Source organism: Geotrypetes seraphini, chromosome 17 (assembly GCF_902459505.1).
Source record: "Geotrypetes seraphini chromosome 17, aGeoSer1.1, whole genome shotgun sequence".
NCBI classification, from domain to species: domain Eukaryota; kingdom Metazoa; phylum Chordata; class Amphibia; order Gymnophiona; family Dermophiidae; genus Geotrypetes; species Geotrypetes seraphini.
The window spans coordinates 32,951,372-32,970,983 of record NC_047100.1 but is presented as its reverse complement, the minus strand read 5'-3'; the positions used below and the strand labels follow the sequence as shown (position 1 = coordinate 32,970,983).

Here is a 19,612-nt window from a genome sequence, read left to right as displayed (position 1 = left end):
AATGGCAAATAAAGTTAGACGTCCTGGTGGTCTAGACCAGTGGTCCCCAACCCTGTCCTGGAGGACCACTATCCAGTTGGGTTTTCAGCATAGCCCTAATAAATATTGTCACAGGGAACCCCATGTGAAGGCAAAGGAATCCTTGCAGTGCCCTAGAACTGATGAGCGAAGTAGGGAATTGTCCCAGAAAAAACAGTAGGTAAGCCTAAAATTCCTCCTAGGGCACTGACAAGAAAGAAAATGCCTTTGCATAGCAGTAGAGAGAAGGAGATAAAGACTCCTCATGCCTGTTTACCTTTTTCTAAGCAGCAAGTGAAAAGCATGGCAATAGGACTACAAATCCCATCAGGCCAAGGGCAGAGAATTCCTAAAGCCAGGGCTGGAACAGTTCCAGTGCCTAGCTCCAGAACTGGTTTGAGCTCAACAAGCACCTGAGCTCAGAATTAGCCAGAACTAAGGGCGCACCTGCACTCCAGCACAGGAAGTTAGCCACTGAGAGAGAAAAGGGTGGGGCTCCTGGTTGCAGGGAGGCAGACATTGAACCACATACTGAGCCACAGAGAAGAAACCCAACAGGGAGAGATAAGGGAACCAGACCTTCTCTGTCAGCAAACAGAAGTGCACCAGAGCCTTATACTGTAGAAGGGCAGGTAGGACCTCAAGATTGGGAGGATTTTGTTGAGGACTCTTTCATAAATGAAGATGATATAGAAATGAATGAAGCTCAGAGTATGGAAGAAATGAGTGAGGATTTAATGGAGTGGGGCTGAGGAACAGTAGAAAAAGTTTGGAGTTTATCAAAGGGAAATTATTGGTGAAGATTCCAGACTAGCCAGGCTGTATTATTTAAAGCCTTTTGGCTGAAAGAGTTGGGGTTTTTTTTCAACTTGTTGCATGGAACTGGCAGGGAAAAACTGCACAGCCTAAATCCAAGCAGGACTGATTTTTGTTTTTCGGTTATGCTGTTTGGGGGCAGTGCATGAAAATTGGTTACTTGAAGCACTGCTGGCCAGAGAACTGGGGAACTCATTCAAAATCTAGTGGGATCTTGGTTGGGATTTTTCTACACCAAAATCTACAGGGCAGGTACAGATCCCAACATCTCTGGGGGTATTTTAGCTAAGAAAACCCTAAAGTGAACTTTTCTCCAGTGAAAAGACTTATAAGAAATCTTAGCAGAAGCTGTTTGAACAAGCCAGGTGGCAAACAGTGGCTGGGCCGGGAAGGGCCTAGCCGAGTGTGGCAGGGCCATTAAAAAGGCTGAAATAGAAGCCAGCGGATGGCAACAAGCCAACTAAAGGAATCAAATGGATTGTTTTTGTTTTGTATTTTTGTGCCAGGACTATTGTTTGCTTGTAGTTTGGAACTCATTTTGAATTGCTACTAACTTGAGTTAAATGCACCAAGTCTGGTGTGAAATAAAGATTTCTTTTGTGGCACATAAGTGTTTTGCACTATTTTTGAACTTTATTGCAGTCCTTCCCAGCTTTCGCGTGGCTGAGGTCTATGTGGCTTAGGGTAATGGCCCCTGGACACGTCCAATCGGCCATGCCCGGCCACAATATGTATGGGGCAGATCTGCACTCATATCATCTTCATTACATTCAAATCTCTTTCATACATATTCATTAGGGCTATCCTGAAAACCTGACTAGCTGGTGGTCCTCCAGGACAGGGTTGGAATCCACTGGTTTAGCCAAGACATCCAAATTGGTGATTCAAAAAAATATATATATATTTGGACATCTAGAGGGAAACATCTAAGTCAGACTTAGACGTCTTTTTCAAAAATGGCCCTCTATATGTGCTACTTTGCCTGGAAAAAGTACCTGTAGTAAAGGAAGGTACAAAGTTCTGTAGGAACCTTTGTCATCAGCAGTTTTCAAGGAAGGATATATGCGTAGTTTTTCTTTTAGAAATAATGCATAGATCACAGGGAATAAGTATGAATTTTATATCAATCAGGGCAGTTTTAGTGGTGGACCAGCCAAGTGGTTATAGATTGCTAAGGTCCTCTCAAGGAGTATCCCTGACCATCCCTTTTCCAGATGACATCACTTGATGCGACACCCATCAACAAGCCTTCTCTGGAGTAGCCCCACACTCTGGCATACACTCCCTAAGAGGCTTCACAAAAACAAAGACTATCTGTACATCAGGACACTGGTGAAAGCTTTGCCGTTATCCCAAGCCTTTAATGGAGGAAGTGCTCCAGGATACAAAGTATGTGTATTCTACTGACACAGGCAGAATTGTATCCCACATCAATATAGCTCTATTTCACACTTGCAGTTATGTCCATTAGTGTGTCAAGCTTCTCCATAAATCTGTCTTTCTTAGGGTTACCGGATGTCTGGGAAAACCTGGACATATCCTCTTTTTAGCGGACTGTGTGGGCTCCTGGAAAGATAGAAAGAAGATCGACTCATTTGAGCTTTGGTGCTGGAGAAGGAATTTGTGTGCCATGGATTGCGGGAAGAATTAACAAATTCTGGAAGAGATCAAACTGTCTGTATCGCTCAAAGCCCAAATGATGAAGCTACGACCGTCTTATGGTCACACTGTCAGAAGAGAAAGATCATTGGAGAAGGACATGATATTTTGAAAGATCGAAGGAACCAGGCGAAGAAGGAGATTTGCCTAGACACGTTGAAAACAATCATGGGGATGACATTCGAGGACCTTAACAGATTAGCTCAAAACCAATTTTTTTTTTTTTTTTTTTAGATCTGTAATTCATCAAGTTGCTAGGATTCGAACACGAATTGATCACACCTAACTAAAGGTGGAGGATATATACCTGGTTATGCTAATATTCTGTAAAGGACAGTAGATGCCTACCTTCCTTTTATTAAAAAGGTGCCACATAGGCATCTTTCAGGCACCTAAATATAGGCTCACTGTTACAGAATTGCTCTCTAACCTCCGTATTCTGTATACCATGACTAAAGTTGTGCGTGCAAATCTGTATGTATTCCAATTTGCATGCACAATTTAATTAGTTAAAAAGTCAATTTATGCACGAAACTTTCTAAACATAAATGGCTGCAGCTAAATGTTAAAGATATACTCAGGTAAACCACATGAATGAAGAAAAGCAAGTGCAATGAGAACCAGCACATCTGGCCATCTACATTTCATCTAGACCAGGGATCTTAAAGTCCCTCCCTGAGGGCCGTAATCCAGTCGGGTTTTCAGGATTTCCCCAATGAATATGCATTGAAAGCAGTGCATGCACATAGATTTCATGCATATTCATTGGGGAAATCCTGAAAACCCGAGTGGATTGCGGCCCTCAAGGAGGGACTTTGAGACCCCTAATCTAGACTTCATTTACGAAGTCATTTAATCCCCCACTGCCCCAGGTACTTTAGATAGAGTGTGAGCTCACCAGGGCAGATAGGAAAAAATGCTTGAGTACCTGAATGTAAACCACTTAGGCCAGGGGTAGGCAATTCCAGTCCTCGAGAGCTGGAGCCAGGTCAGGTTTTCAGGATATCCACAATAAATATGCATGAGATAGATTTGCATCTCAAGGAGGCAATGCATGCAAATCCATCTCACACATATTCATTGTGGATATCCTGAAAACCTGACCTGGCTCCGGCTCTCGAGAACCGGAATTGTCTACCCCTGACTTAGGCTATAAGTGGTGAATAAATACACACAAAAAAATATATATATATTCACAAGTGCAGTGAATAAAGGAGAAGAGAGATTATGTTGGGGCTTGACCCTAAGTTTGGTCTCTCATTTACTTTTTCTGAGCACTATTTAGCCCCGCCCCTCTTTTTATAAAATCGTAGCGCAGTTTTTAGCTCCAGCCACAGCAATAATAACCATATTGCATTCAGCTCAATGACTGCCATTAATTGCTCTTGTATATATCTAAGCTGTAACATGACTATTCTGTAATGGAAAATAGATACCTATGTTCCTTTATAAAACAGGCTCCTACCAGGTTCCCTCTGGGCAACAATTTATAGACCTATCTCTTGGCTACTTACTCCACCCTAGTTAAAAGACATCTATGCCATGTAGAAATTTGGTCGATTGACCAAAAAGCTCCATATTGCTTCATGCTTCCAGCTGAGTTGGTCTATAGGAAAAAAGAAAGCTAGTGTTAGTTTGTATCTTTGTGCTTGCAGATTTCCTATCCATGAGGGCTATTAGTTGAAAAAACTGCAGTTCCAAATAATGGCTTGGATGCAATGAGTATAAAAGCCGATAATAGCCATAATAACAGTGTTGGTAGAAAGAGCCCGGTTGCCTTGACAACAGTGTGTGTGCCGTGCAAGTTAATGTAACTGCTGTAGCGGAGAGTTCGTCCCTGAATATTGATTCTAGGTTTTGTATTTGTCTAGAAGTCAATATGGTAGATTTTTGTATCAAAAAATGACATTCCCAGGCAAAAGACACATTTATCCCATAATCATAACATAGAGGGGATAAACCTCTTTAGTAAATCAAGCCTTTAGACTAGAATTGAGGCAACAGGCTTTCGAAATACTCAAATGAATGTGAACCAAAGTTTGCATATAAAGGGGCTTAACAGATTTCATTAGTTTTCTTGGCAGCCATAAATTTTCTGCCTGTCGTGGGAATTATGATCAGAAATATTTGTATTCAGTTCTTCTGTTCACTCACTACTATTCCACTCGCTACTATTTTTTGACATATGTATTTCATAACGCCAATAGATTATTTTTGTCCCATTCTTTCCTTGTATACATATCGTGAAAGTTAAAATCAAAGCGCTGCAGGTCATTCAGAATATCGCATCAAGAATGATTACGGGAACGGCCTGGATCAAGCTCATCAATCCAGTGTTGAAACGATTGGATTGGTGGCCGATTGAAATGAGGCTTGAGTAGAAGGTCTTGCCGACTGTGCACCAGCTTTCCCCCCCTCTTTTACAGACGCATAGCACAGGTTTTGGCTCTGGCAGCGGTGGTACCTGCTCCGCTCATAGAATTACAAAAGAACATAAGAATAGCCCCACTGGATCAGACAAATGGTCCATCAAGCCCAGTAGCCCGTTCTCTCGGTGGCCAATCCAGGTCACTAGTACCTGGCCAAAACCCAAGTTGTAGCAATATTCCATGCTACTGATCCAGGGCAAGCAGTGGCTTCCCCTGTGTCTTTCTCAATATCAGACTATGGACTTTTCCAAACCTTTCTTAAAACCATCTACGCTATCCGCTCTTACCACAACCTCTAGGAATGTGTTCCAGAGCTTAACTATTCTTGGAGTGAAAAAAAAATTTCCTCCTATTGGTTTTAAAAGTATTTCCCTGTAACTTCATCGAGTGTCCCCTAGTCTTTGTCATTTTTGACAGAGTGAAAAATCGATCCACCTGTACCTGTTCTGCTCCACTCAGGATTTTGTAGATTTCAATCCTATCTCCCCTCAGCCGTCTTTTTCCAAGCTGAAGAGCCCTAACCGTTTTAGTCTTTCCTCATACGAGAGGAATAATATCTCCCCACACCGTGAGAGCAGAACGCTCCCTGCCTGATAACTATTCATACTACTATCATTATTATTATTATTAGCAATTCACACATATTAAGCTTGCAACTAAGCACACAAATACAAAGTGCAACTGATCTCTCATGCTAACTCATATCTTTCCTTTAGAAAAATGCTAAGGACCTACTTATTTGAATGTGATTAAAATACACTGTGCGTGTACAATCTCTTGATTGTTGTCAACTGTGTTGGATTGAGGTTACTGCGGTATATAAGTGAATTTGTTATGTTCTATGTCCTGGGATTCTCCTTATTTTTATAGGCGCTGAAATAAGAGACGAGCAATACTAACACTAAAAAAAACCAGTGCCAGAATCATGTCTACAAATGCGACCACGTATGTAGGCCTTGAAAACCCTGGCCAACATTTCCAGCGCCTACCTTTGCCAGAGGTGCGATTCTCTAAATGGCGCCATTGTGTAATTGACACGCAATTAGTGGCCACTTTTAAGGTAACGCCATTTAGAGAATCCGGACCTGCTAGAAGGATGCTGTCAAACACCATCAATTTTCTTTTTCTGCAGAATTGGCTAAACTTCAGGCTTATGCCTTCAGGCTTATTTTTCTTCATTTAGGGGTTCTTTTATGAAGGTGCGCTAAACGATTTAGGTCTTCGGAGTAGTCCCTATGAGCAAGGATCTATCTTGATAAGATAGGTCGTCTCGTCACGTTTGATAGACTCTAAAAACCACAGACTTTTATGGTATTTAAGTATTTGTACTAATAAAGTAACTATTTGGTTGTTTTTGGACATCTTGTCTGCCTCTTTTTGTTTTTATTGATGTATATTTTGGGGGGAAAACTCGCTTCTTTCTCTTTTTGTTTCGCCTAAGGAGAAGATTAGCACGTGGCCATTACTGCACAAATGGCATTTTACAACTGCGCTAAAAGTGGCCTCAGCTAGGGTTACCAAATGTCCGGATTTCCCTGGACATGTCCTTTTGAGGACATGTCCGGGGGTCCTTATGGCTTTTCAAAACCCGTCCCGACAAAATTGCATCGGGAAGGGGCATCCATGCATGTGCAGAACATCCATGGGGCATCCATGCATGCGCACGTTTGTGTGATGTCACTGCATCGCGGCCACCCATTTGCAGATGCTGTCTGGGGTGGGGGCAGAACAGGGCGTGACAGAGGCAGAACTGAGTGGTCCTGGGGGTGTGGCCATGGGTCTGAATTTTCCCAAAGTAAAATCTGATAACCCTAGCCTCAGGACACTAGAAACCCACACAATAATCATAGTGCAGGCCGCCTTTTGACGCTTCTTTGTAAAATGGCCCCTAAATGCTGAAGATGGGATTCAATCATACTTTGATAGATTCTTAGCCTGCTGTTGGAACTAGGGCTACTAGATTTTGTTTAAAAAAAAACAAGAGGACGCATGGCCCCGCCCTGTTATGCCCCTCCCCCCCTTCTGTCCACAAATCCTATCTCTTCGGGGCCATGTCTAGAGGGTATTTGCACATGTGCTCATGTGACATCTCCGCATCACATCCATGCATGAGCAGATGCCCTCCAGACACGCCCTCCCCAAGCTCAATGGATTCCAAAACCTGGACAAAGCGCCGAGTTTTGAAAACCCATCCGGGCACCTGGACAGTTCTCTAAAAAGGGGACATTACCGGGTAAATCCGGACTTCTGGTAATTTCTCCTTGGTAGGAATAAATAGCTTCACACCACACAACTGACAGTCTTCACTACATCCAAGTATTTGCCTGTGATAAGCTTCCCCTTAATGAACGCAGGCTGAATTGTTTGAATCAATCTTCCGGTGACCTTTCCTAGCCTTGAAGCCACAGTCTTGGCTGCTATTTTTCTGTCCTTGTTAAGTAATGAGGCAGTTCAATACGAAGAAACAGAAAGTGGATCATGCAAACAATTCAAAGTCAAATCGGACTCATTTCAGCCAGGTTTGAACTTCAAATGTACTTTTGTTCTAACCCTCTCACAGCTCTGTGCTCATTAATTTACTCAGTCTACGGTTCTTGAAGTGGACGTTGAGTCTAGGGTTACCAGATTTTATGTCGGTAAAATCCAGACCTCCTAGGCCCGCCCACTTCCATGCTTCCCTGCCCCGGTGCACCCCAGCTCCCTCCCCCTCTGCCTGTTCTTCAGGCAGGAAGGCATCCGCACATGCGACACTGATGTCGCATGAATTTGCGTGTGCACCTGCGTCGATCCCCTCTCCCAACGCAATTTCTTTTCAAAATCCAGACAAAGTGCCAGGTTTTGAAAAGCCGTCCGGACCCGTGGACATGTCCTCAAAAGGGAAATCCGTACGTCTGGTAACCCTAACCTTGCTTGCACTTCCCCATTCCTATTGCAACTTTTAGTTCTATTTCATTTACAATACAACTTCTTATATCCAGCAAATTTCAACCTGGAATCATTGCGGCTTACAAGTTGAGTTACATTTGTGATATAGCGTTATTGATAGGTGAGTTCAGTGTTTTCATGTCATTTTAAGGATGTCTGTGAGATGAAGAGAGATGTCTTTAATCTTTTCCTGAACAGGCAAAAAATAGTGGTGTTTATTCAAGTAACATGTGAAACATCTCAATTTAATCCTAAACAGCAGAGGAAACATTTGATCAACGGGTAAACAGTTTATAAATACAAATACCATACAAAACCTAAACCTCCATCGCGTCATTTGTCCCCACAAAGGTTCTATTTACTTTAGTTTCTAGCCTTGAAAGTTAAAGGCTCCCTTTTGGCTTCTTTAAGAACATCCAAACTTTTCTACAAGGAAAACAGAAAGTTATCTTTGTGTTGCCTCCCTTCATCTCAGCAACCTGTCTTGTACACAGAGGTAGGGGCTGTCCATCCATGCTCAGACCACACACACTGGCTAAGCACAGGTTCACCGGGAATTTGAAGATGAGTGCACGAGAGTTTGACAAATATTTTCTACCTGGGGTATCCTTGTTGGGCTTGTTGATAATAAAAACGTGTGGTAGCTTTGTTAGTCACTTATCCGTGAAATAGGACTAACACGATGCATTTAACCCGTCTTCTTCAGATCAGAAATAAGCAAATGTTTGGAAATATCAGAATATACAGTATAAGTGAAACATAAAAGCATTCCAATGGCAGTCTCACAGGAAGAGGAAAGGGGTGGGTAAGGTGAGAAAACAGGGAGATGATAAGAAGGTGACAAAGCAGTAAAACAAATTTTTAGTTAAAAACTGACAGGCCACTGTTGAAGCCATTCTTGTAACAATTAAAAAAGGTGAGTCATTCTCCCAAAACAGCACATGCAAATGAAATTCGCTGAACGGAGTGTAGGCTCGCCAAATTTACTTCAGATGAGTTGCTGGTGGTAGCGATCAGCACATGCGCAGAATACATCCGCATAATAAAAAACCAAATCAAAGACTGGCAGGAGAGATGCCCACTCTCCTGCCGCATCGTACATCTTCCTCACACCCCCTGGCAACGGGAGAGATGCCTACTCTCTCCCCCCATGCCCCAAACTCTACACATATACATATCCCACAGTGTGAGAGATGCCCACTCTCTCTTGCCATCACCCAACTCCCCTCATGCCCAAAATGAGCCCCCCCCCCTACCTTATTCAGAAAATCTGGCTGGAGGGATGCCTACCTGATCTAGCTGGCAGGTCTGCCTCTTACAAAATGGTGGGCCTTCCCAGTGCATCCTTGGATGTGCTGGTGAGGGGCCTAAGGCTCTGATTACCCAGGAAGGGACGTTAGGTATCTGGACCAATCAGAGACTTAAGCCCCTCCCCAGCGCTTCCACACGCTAACAGTATCTGGTGATTGTGCGACACGGCAAGAGAGAGTGGGCATCTCTCCTGTTGATCAATTTGGGGTTTGTTTTTTAAATTTTAATTTACATGGGGGGGTGTCTGAGCTGTCATTCTTAACAGTGCCTGAGCCAATCAGAAAGTAAGGCTACGACAGCTCAGACCTGTCAGAAAATGAGGTTAGGGAATCACTCGGCAATGACCTTGTACTACATTTGCATGGCAGTATCGGAGACTGCATGAAAACTTGGAAAAGACCACGGTAAGCTATTTTAGTAATCTGCTACTAAAATACGTGCATACTAAACCGGCTGGAACGGGTTTAGTGACCGTGTTAAAGGCAACCTTAAGTTTTGAGAATCTGGTCCTAAGATCTTTGTTAAGTCCTGTCTGATGAATGTCAAAATATTTTATCGTTTTGATTTCAAAGGTCTTACTTTCTTGGATTGTCATATAATTTCCTTTTAACATTATCACCATAAAATCATTGATGAGGTGTTCTGCTTTTCTGAACTGTTGTCCAACAGATATCCTGGTTGGCATTGCAATGTTTAATTCGATATCTGTGTAGACTGATCCTAGTCTGTAGCATCTGGCTTGTTTCTCCATTGTAGCGCCCTTCTGCATTAGAAGATGAGCATCAGAATCCCCTTATACTGAATGTTTTTCATATGTCAGTGACTGTAGAGTCCTGTGAAATGTGTTGGCATAGAGATAACGGATAGGGACTTGTATGCCATCTTTGTGTAGCTACACAACCACATTCAAAGCAGTTTTACATGCAGAAACTTCAAGCATTTTCCCCTATCTGTCCCAGTGGGCTCACAATCTATCTAATGTACCTGGGTCAGCGGAGGATTAAGTGACTTGCTCAGGGTCACAAGGAGCAGCGTGGGATTTGAACCCATAACCTCAAGATGCTGAGGCTTTAGCTCTAACCACTGTACCACACTCTCCTCCATATGCCCCCTTTACTAAGTGGCATTAGTGAGTGTCTCGCGGTAACCACACCAAAGCCCATAGGGATTTTAAGGTCTTTGATATGGTTACCGCGCCAGGGCGCGCTAATCACCATGGTAAAAGGTGGCCATAGTTTACAGTTTGTTATATTGCAGGGATATGTGCCATTCTCTTTGTGAGCTTGTGCTGGGAGTTTGTTTTTCACTAGTCTTGGTTTCAGATTAGGTGGCTGTCAGGTGGAGCTGGGAATATTTCTTTCAGTAATTCATCCTCCTTAAGTAGTGGCTGTAGATCTTTTATCATTTTTCTCAGTTTTTCCAGCTCTGTATTATATATCACCACCAGAAGGACTCTATGGTTTTCTTGCCTTTGTACTGCAATACAATAGGTTTTCCCTAGGTATTTCAAGGGAGGAGGAAATATTCTTGGAGATTATATTGGGGCTCTAACCTTTTTGTTTGAAGGATTCAGTCAGGACTTTGAGGTGTCTATCTACGACTCTTGGGTCAGAGTAGATACAATGGTATTGCGTGGCTTGGCTATGTATAATGGATTTTTTTTTTTGTATGTAATGAGGTGGAAGCTGGAGTTGTGGAGGTAGCTGCATCTATCTATAGGAATAAGCTGCCCGAATCCCACCTCTCCACTTCCCTCATTCTCCGTCTGTGTGGACAACACTCTCACCTTCCTGTTTTGTCTGCTCATAGTCTTGGGGTCATCTTTGACTCCTCTCTCTCATTCACCACCCAAACACAACAAGACTAAGAATGTTATAATGCTCCTATATCACTCCATGGTGCGACCTCATCTGGAGTATTGCGTTCAATTCTGGTCTCTTTATCTCAAGAAATATATAGTGGCGCTAGAAAAGGTTCAAAGAAGAGCGACCGAGATGTTAATGTGGATGGAACTCCTCTCATTTGAGGAAAGACTAAAGAGGTTAAGGCTCTTCAGCTTGGAAGAGAGACGGCTGAGGAGAGATATGATTGAAGTCTACAAAATCCTGAGTGATGTAGAATGGGAAGTGGATCCATTTTTACTGCATCAAGATTTACAAAGACTAGGGGGTCACTCAATGAAGTTACAGAGTAACACTTTTAAAACCAAATGGGAGGAAATATTCTTTCACTCAGAGAATAGTTAAGCTCCGGAATGCGTTGCCAGAGGATGTGGTAAGATCGGTTAATGTAACTGGTTTTAAAAAAGGTTTAGACAAGTTCCTGGAGGAAAAGTCCATAAACTGCTGTCGAGATAGACATGGGAGAAGCCACTGCTTGTCCTGGATCGGTGGCATGGAATGCTGCTAATATTTTGGGGTTTTGACAGGTACTTGTGACTTGAATTGGCCTCAGTGAAAACGGACTACTGGGCTAGATGGTCTGATCCAGTAAAAGCCATTCTTATGTTCTTAACATCATTCTTATGTCAAACATAATAAGAACAGAGCCGGTGTTTTTCCTGAGAGGGGATCTACCTCATGTAACATATTTATGCAATTCTGAAATATTTACATTAAGAGTATAAATTAAAAAAAACCAGAAGCAGGGTAGCTGCCAAAAAAGCAAAGCAAACTGGAGGCAGCAGCTGGAGTGTTAGCTGCTGTGTTACACAGAGCAGATGTGAATTTATCTCTCGGGGACGTGAATAGGAAAAGTTAGCACATCCCCTGCTGCATTAATATTTCTCCGATGCTATAATGTGAAAATGCATGACCTTCACTGAATTCAGGGGAGTATTTTATTTTATTTTTTTTATATATAATTCTGACACTCTAGTCTAGAGGATTTATCTCAGCATTTTCAGTTTGCTTCCCGGGATAACATGAAAAACTCCTGTAAACACATTCTAATCCACAAATCTAAAGAGGACAATGTTCTTCCTCCTATAAATTGTGATAATACCTGAAGAAACAAAAATTGACAACTGGGTATTTTTCACTAAAGATTTGACATTTACTGAGCAGAGAAAAGACTGACATCTATTCCAGAGCAGTTGCAACCCGAGTCTCACTGCTCTATATATGTAATACCTGCTCTGGTTATGGTTATACTTATTTTGATTTGATATACCTAGGGTTACCAGATTTTCCTAAAGGAAAATCCAGACCCAGAGACCATGCCCCCAGGCCTGCCCAGTTCTGTCTGTGTCGCACCCTGTTCCACGCCAGCTCTGCCCCCAGATGGCATTCGCGCATGGACAGACATGACACAATGGTCTCGTGCGTACCCATGCATGCACGTGATCTCGCTGCGTTGCGACCATGCATGTGTGGATGCCCCTTCCCAACGTGATTTTGACGGGAAGCTTTTCAAAACGCGGACAAAAGTGCCGGGTTTTAAAAACCCATGTCCAAAAGGTCTTGTTCTGGGCATTTGGGACTTGGACGGATTTTTGGTTGAGAATGTGGTATAAAGATAGATGTAGTGGCGGTCTAGACGATCAAACGCTTAGACATACAGAGGCTATTTTCAAAAAACGGAATCATTTAGATGTACTTTTTGAGAATGAACATTTTACCGGTGCCGACTTTGGGCGACTAACATCCTAAGTCCAAATCGGACTTAGACGTTTCTTTTGATTATGGCTCTCCACGTTTTTTGGTTTATGCACTAAGGTCATAATTAGCATGCGGCCATTAAAATATTTACAAGATTAGCACTTACGGACACCTATTTTGTAGATGATAAGGTACCTGGCAGGATCCCAAAGAAATAAACAGATTTTTCCAACCTGTACAGCTTAACCTCCATGGTATAAGTGCAGAGGTAATGAGTCTCTTTCAATTTAAGGAAGCTCTGTGACAAGCAGTCATAGGATGAGGTACACAAGGAGTAGATTAAGACAAATCTAAGGAAAAGTGTGGTATATGCCTGGAGCAGCTTCTCGGTAGAAATGGTAGAGATGAAGACAGTAGCTGATTGCAAGAAAGCATAAGGAAAGTAAGAATGACCCCTGATGGAGAGAAAAACATTGTAAGTGGTGTGGATGATGTGGATGAGCAGACTGAATAGACTATGATCTTTGTCGGCCATCATTTTCTGGATTTATTCAAAATATGCTAATGCACGGTAATTGTTATACAGATTGTCATACCAACAGAAAGGCTAATTAGTTTTAGGCATTCTATTGTGTTTATACTTGCATGAGTATTTTTCATTTATTTACTAAAAAAAGAGTCAATAAATTTGAGAGGTATGCCTGACATGAGTAATTATAGCCAAATTTATATCCACTTGGAGTCTATTCATTGAAAAGTATTCATTGGGCTAAAGTCCTCAACAATGAGTCCTACAAGAATGTTTAAGTCACAAACTGTCCTCCCTCTGTACATTGCTCTGTCCAGCTTGACCTTTTTGTCCTAAGTTTTCCAAGTTTTATTTAAAATTTGATATACCGCTTTAAAAATTGTCTAAGCAGTTAAAATCAAGGGGGAACACAGTCAACAACAGACTTAAGAGACATAATGAAACAAGGGGGATGGGGGAATACAATTTGTGATAGGATAGAGAGCCAGTAACGGTCAATACAGAAGGAGGGGGATATGCTCTTTCATCTTCCTAAAGTCTGGAGATTACTTGTCATATGCGTCTTTAAAAAGGAAGGTCTTTAGGTTAGCTGTAAATTTGTCCATAGGTATTTCTTCTCGGTGATGTGAGGGCAAGGAATTCCATAATGAAGGTGCTGTAACAGAGAAAATCTTTCTGGTGGGAAGGAATAATTAGAAGGTGTTGGATACCGGGTCAAAGTGTTCTAGTTAGACAATGTGGAATGAGAAGTCTGTCTATAAATCTGGGAATGTGTGTTTGGCTTTGAAGATCCTCCATCCCTGGCCTCTTCTCTTCACTTATCCTTATTTCCGCTCTTCTATTAATCTTCTATTTCATTTTCACTCCTGATTTCCCCCTTCTCTTAGCCATCCACCCATCTGTTCTTCTGTACTCTAGTCTTTATGTAACATCTGCTGACAGTGCTTCCCACGTTGTTTCTCATTCACCATCTCCAGAACCATCTCAGCCTGTAGACACCACTACTGCAGGGTTCTGTACTCAGGCTCATGATGCCGACAGGCTCAGCTATTATCAGTACTCACCAGAACTCATGTGACAACTAACTGCCCAGGGGTGAAGAAAAGAATGCAACAGCCTAACGGTGGTGAGAAAGTTCTATAGCAAAAGGCAGTGAGGAACAATGTAGGAGTTGATGGGGTTAGAGAAGACTGACAGAATACAGGAACCAACAGGAGAGCAGAATGGAAAGAGCACCTCAGTCAGCTTGATGGGAGAGAAGTAGTAACTGGCGTGTGAGTAAGAATGGAGGGAGGGAAATCGTAACTGTTTCGGAGGAGATAGGCATTGTCTGAACTAGCAGTGTGGTGCATCCCATGAGAAGAGGCAGCAGAGTAGGGTTATTAGTTTTCCTCAGTTCTAGAGGGAACAGCTAATTCTGTGGTAGATATTGTGGCCACGGAATTATAAGGAACTAGGATTCCTGCATTTGATGTTGTAGCTGGAAATTTGAGAAAAGTGATAATCTGTGAACTTAAGCTACTTATCATGTTGTGAAGAAATTACTTTTTACTATTTATTCACTATTTATTATTACGGAGATCGAATGATGTACGGGGCAGGACTTATTGAGGTTTTTCAACCTGGTGCTGGTCACCCATAAGTCTTTTGCCTGGGGCTATAAAAGTTATACAGCAGTATTAAAGTGTTCAACTTTGGCCCGTACTGAGGTGTCTCACCTTTATTAAATTTTATTTAAATAAAGCCAGCACAGGCCTTTTGAGAGGTTAATGTAGGGTTCTGCCAATTGTTCTTTTTGTTACAGTATTTTATACCATCCCTTGGACACTGCAGTTAGCAGCTCTACTTGAGCATATAAAGGAAAGTTGGGGGGGGGGGTTAACGTTTGCCATGGGGAATGCATGAATTCTGGCCATTAAAGTTGCAATCAGACAAATTTAAATCTGAAGAGAGGCTGGATTAGGGGAGGCAGCAAGAAAAAGTTACAGTATATGGAGAATGGTATAACTCAACTGCTGTCCTTATAACTGTTAGTATGCCAAACTCTTCATCAGTCCATTTTAAATAAATATATAGCTCTTTTCATTGTTTAAACATTAGAGTCGTAAATCTTCCCATAGCTTTAGAAACTTACTGTATATTGTGACTGGGCATGGCCCTGCCCAGAGCACACAGACCTCGGCCGAGCGGTTAGACGAGGCTTGGAGAGTGGAGTAGGGAAACACAGACAAGTTTTAAATTGGAAAAGAAATGTACTTTATTGCACAAAGTCAGTTCAACACTCTGTATAGTTCATCCATGGTACAAAACAAAGAAAACACATCATACTCAGTTCAAGCTTCACCTTCTCTTCCACTGCTTCCAGTTTGGTCAAACAATGCAAACCAGGTAAGTCAAGCAAACAAAAAAACCTAAAACATAAGTTGTTTGCAGCACAAGTTCTTCACCCAGTATTTGATAGCCAGTGCTTGGAGAGGGGGGGGGGGGGGTTTAGAACCAGGAATATTACTTCCCCAAGCTTTGGAATTTCAGCTCCCATAAATGGAACCAAATCTTCAGGTTCCCCACTCACAGACTGGCAGCCTCAAAAGATTCTTAGACAAGGCAAAGGAAAAAAAAAACCCACAATTCAAAATAACTGGGCCTTAACATACTACTTCAGCAGAAGGTGAAACAACCAAATCATGCCAAAGGCCATATCTTATTAGGCTCTGGGTTCTGGCAAGGTCTTGAACAGTCCAGCTGTCTTGGTAATTCATAGTGCAGGGAGCACAGGTTTTAAACCACAATCTTTTCCTCTGGGTTGTCAGTAAGCACATTTACTGCATGGAAGCTCCTTACTCTGCTCCATGCCTGCTTCATTAGTCCATCCTTCCCCCACACTCTACAGACTCCATTTCCCAGGCATTTACTTCTTCCTCCATAGAATCTTGCTCCATTTCAATGCCCCAATATCATTAGCAAATTCAGCTTCAGAGGCTTTTACCTGGGAATATGGAGAGTGGGCGGCTTGCTGCTTTCCAGCCCTGAGCTGAAGTAAACTCCTCTCTGCATCAGTCAGTCTGGCTCTGGGAGATGGTATGGGCCTCCCCTGCTCCCTAGCAGCCATGCCCTTTCCTCTCACTTTGTTCCGATTAGAACTCATACCAGCTGAGCTACCCTGTCTCATGTTAGCAACATTCTGGTTTCTTCTCGGCAAATTACAGCCTTTCTTACCTGGGCTGGTTCTCTTAGCAGTTCCAGCCCTGATTTGTATAATTTCCACCCTGGGGCATGCTGGGCCTTGTAGTTTCTTGCCTTTGCATAATGTCAATTTCCTTTGAAAATCTGAACAGGTCTGAGGATTTTGACAATTTTAGAATTAGTATTTAAAGGATGATCTTGGGACTGCTCTGGGCCTATCTTTAGGGATAGTTGCTTCCCCCCTCAGAGTCCTGCTCATATCTTTATCCCCACTTTCAGAGCGCTACAGCGTTTCCTTTAAAGGCAAAGGGGTGGCACTGTGACAATATAAAAGAAATACTCATCTTTAGATGTTCAAAAGAAAGCTTGGGGGACTTTCAGCATGATATCAAGTTTTTTTGCCTGTCGGCTGTATCGAGAACTGCTCCCTTAAATCAACATGTCTGCCATCTCGTTATCATCACTTCCCATACTAACAGTTCAGCTTAGATAACGGAAGCCAACTGAAGGTAGCCACTGATGTACGGTTACCATATGGCTCCAGAAAAGAGAGGATGGATTGAAACATTTGGGCTTTACTTCCATTGCCTACACTGATGTCCGTAGTGACACATTAATTTATTGTGGTGTGAAATTTAAATGTGGATTGTTGTACTTTATGCTGAAGATTGTAGAAGGTGCTGTATGTGAGCACCTGTCCTTATAATTTAGACATTCAAGTGTTGACACCCAGATAGCAGGTATAATGTGAAATAGATTTTTTTAAAAGTTGTGTTATACATGATTTTTTAGCAGTGGAACCTGAAGTTTATTCCCACTGAAAATGTACAAAATAAGAAGGTTTGTTTATTTTAAATATTTATAATCTGCTTAATGCCTAAGCGTCTCACAATAAACAAACATAATATCAAAAGACATAACTTATCTCCCAATAATATAAAACAAAATTAAACAAAAATTAAAAAGGAAGGTTCCATCTCCCAGAGTAAGATGGATTTCTTATGTGGCAGCCCTGCTGATGAAAATCGACCTCCAATATATTTTTTGTGGCAATTTGTGGGCAGCTTATTTGTTTAAAAAGAATAAAATTTAAAAAATGTATCCCTGTCAACCAGTCTGATGACTGTAGCAGAACAAATTGTGAAATCAATAATAGAAGATGAGATAATGCAGCATCTAGTGGAAGGTGGAATAATAACAGTTACTCAACATTGATTCATACAAATAGATACTGCTGGAGTAACCGAGTAAAGTGTTTCAAGAGATTTGCAAAGGCCTTAAGCAATGAAAGTAACATTGATCTTACAGCTTTTATCAAAGCATTCATGAGGACAGTTTTATAAAGTCAAGCCTAGTTGACATGCATTTTTACATAACTATTTTATACCTATTTTGAAAGTGAAGGACACAACTACTTGACTTTATCAAATACTAGCTTAGATGCTGAAGAATGTGCAGTGGTGGTTGTCTAAGTGGTTTACATTCAGATACTCAAACATTTTCCCCTATCTGTCCCAGTGGGCTCACAATCTATCTAATGTACCTGGGGCAATGGAGGATTAAGTGACTTGCCCAGGGTCACAAGGAGCAGTATGGGATTTGAACCCATAACCTCAAGATGCTGAGGCTATAGCTCTAACCACTAGGCCACTCTTGTAGCACTTAAACCTGTTAGTGCATACTTTATGCCTGTATATAAGTAAACTAAGGAATTTTCGAAGCTACACATGTACATGTGGACTTCATCCATGCTTCTCCTCTACATATGAGAGGATGCTGAAAAGTTCTCAGCTCATCTAACTTCCTAAATTAAGAACATAAGAAGTTGCCTCCGCTGAGGCAGACCAGAGGTCCATCTCGCCCAGCGGTCCGCTCTAGCGGCGGCCCATCAGGCCCACTGCCTGAACAGTGGTCTCTGACTAATTTTACCATTTACCTATCCCTCTAACCTTACCTCTACTCTTATCTGTACCCCTCAATCCCTTTGTCCTCCAGGTACCTGTCCAGATCTTCTTTGAAGCCCTGTAGCATGCTTCTGCTTATCACATCCTCCGGTAGCGCGTTCCATGTATCCACCACCCTCTGGGTGAAAAAGAACTTCCTGGCGTTTGTTCTAAACCTCTCCCCTTTCAATTTCTCTGAGTGCCCCCTTGTACTTGTGGTTCCCCACAGTTTGAAAAATCTGTCCCTGTCCACTTTTTCTATGCCCTTCTGAGTGTTTTTTTGCCACTGTAGCTGAAAAGAGTGTTATTTTGGGTGCATGCTGAGTTTGAAGAGGGGGGTACCTCGGTGCCACGATCACACGACATTTTATATTATATTATATGAACATATTGTATGTTGTGCATCCTCATATAATTTCTTATTTTATTTTGCAAAATGCCAATCTGCAGAATCGTAATGCAATGTTTTGACATTGTTTCAGATCATTGATTGAACCATGTCAGTAAAAAGTGTGGAATTTTCATGTGTGGAACTCCAAGCCGTCACCAAGTTCCTAACTCCAAAGGAAATTCATGAGTTTATGGTGCAAACATTGAGTGATAAATGCCCATCATACTTAACAGTGAAGAAGTGGAGTGCAAACTTTCATTGTGGAGATTTTGAGACCAAAGATGCAGCAAGGTCTGGGAGGCTTCAAACGGTGTCAGCTCCTGAAATTGTTGACCATGTCCATGACCTGATTTTGGCAGATCGACAAATATCAGCTAAAACAATTGCTGAGACCCTACAGATATCCAGAGAATGTGTTGGGCGTATAATTCACGAGCAGCTGGGTATGCAGTAGCTGTCAGCCAAATGGGTGCCCAAATGTTTGAATGCTGATGAGAAACGACGTCGTGTGGACACTTCCAAGCTGATTTTCAGTGAGCTATTACCAACTTTTTGGAACGACTATGGCTAGAAAGATCTTTTTTTTATTTTTATGTTGTACATTCTTCAATTTGACATTCATTAGAAGGACAGAAATATAAAACAAATACAAACATGGAAAATATTACCACAAAAAATATAAATACATTAGTGTCTACAATATTTTCTTCATTAATGAAATTAATGTGAGGTGTTAATTTGAAGTGTGACTTATAGATATAAACATGATTTGTGCTAGCTCTTATGTAATTATTTTATCAATATGCAAT

The 19,612-nt window shown here is 41.8% G+C and overlaps 1 protein-coding gene across 1 annotated transcript in view; it reads left to right on the top strand.

The window, feature by feature from the left end:
* Positions 1-498: 498 nt before the first annotated feature.
* SLC6A1 (solute carrier family 6 member 1) overlaps positions 499-19,612 on the top strand; it is a 69,611-nt gene continuing 50,497 nt past the window's right edge. Inside the window, exon 1 of the mRNA XM_033926635.1 lies at positions 499-650. The gene's annotated coding sequence lies outside the window, so the exon portion shown is untranslated. The remainder of the gene's footprint in view (positions 651-19,612) is intronic.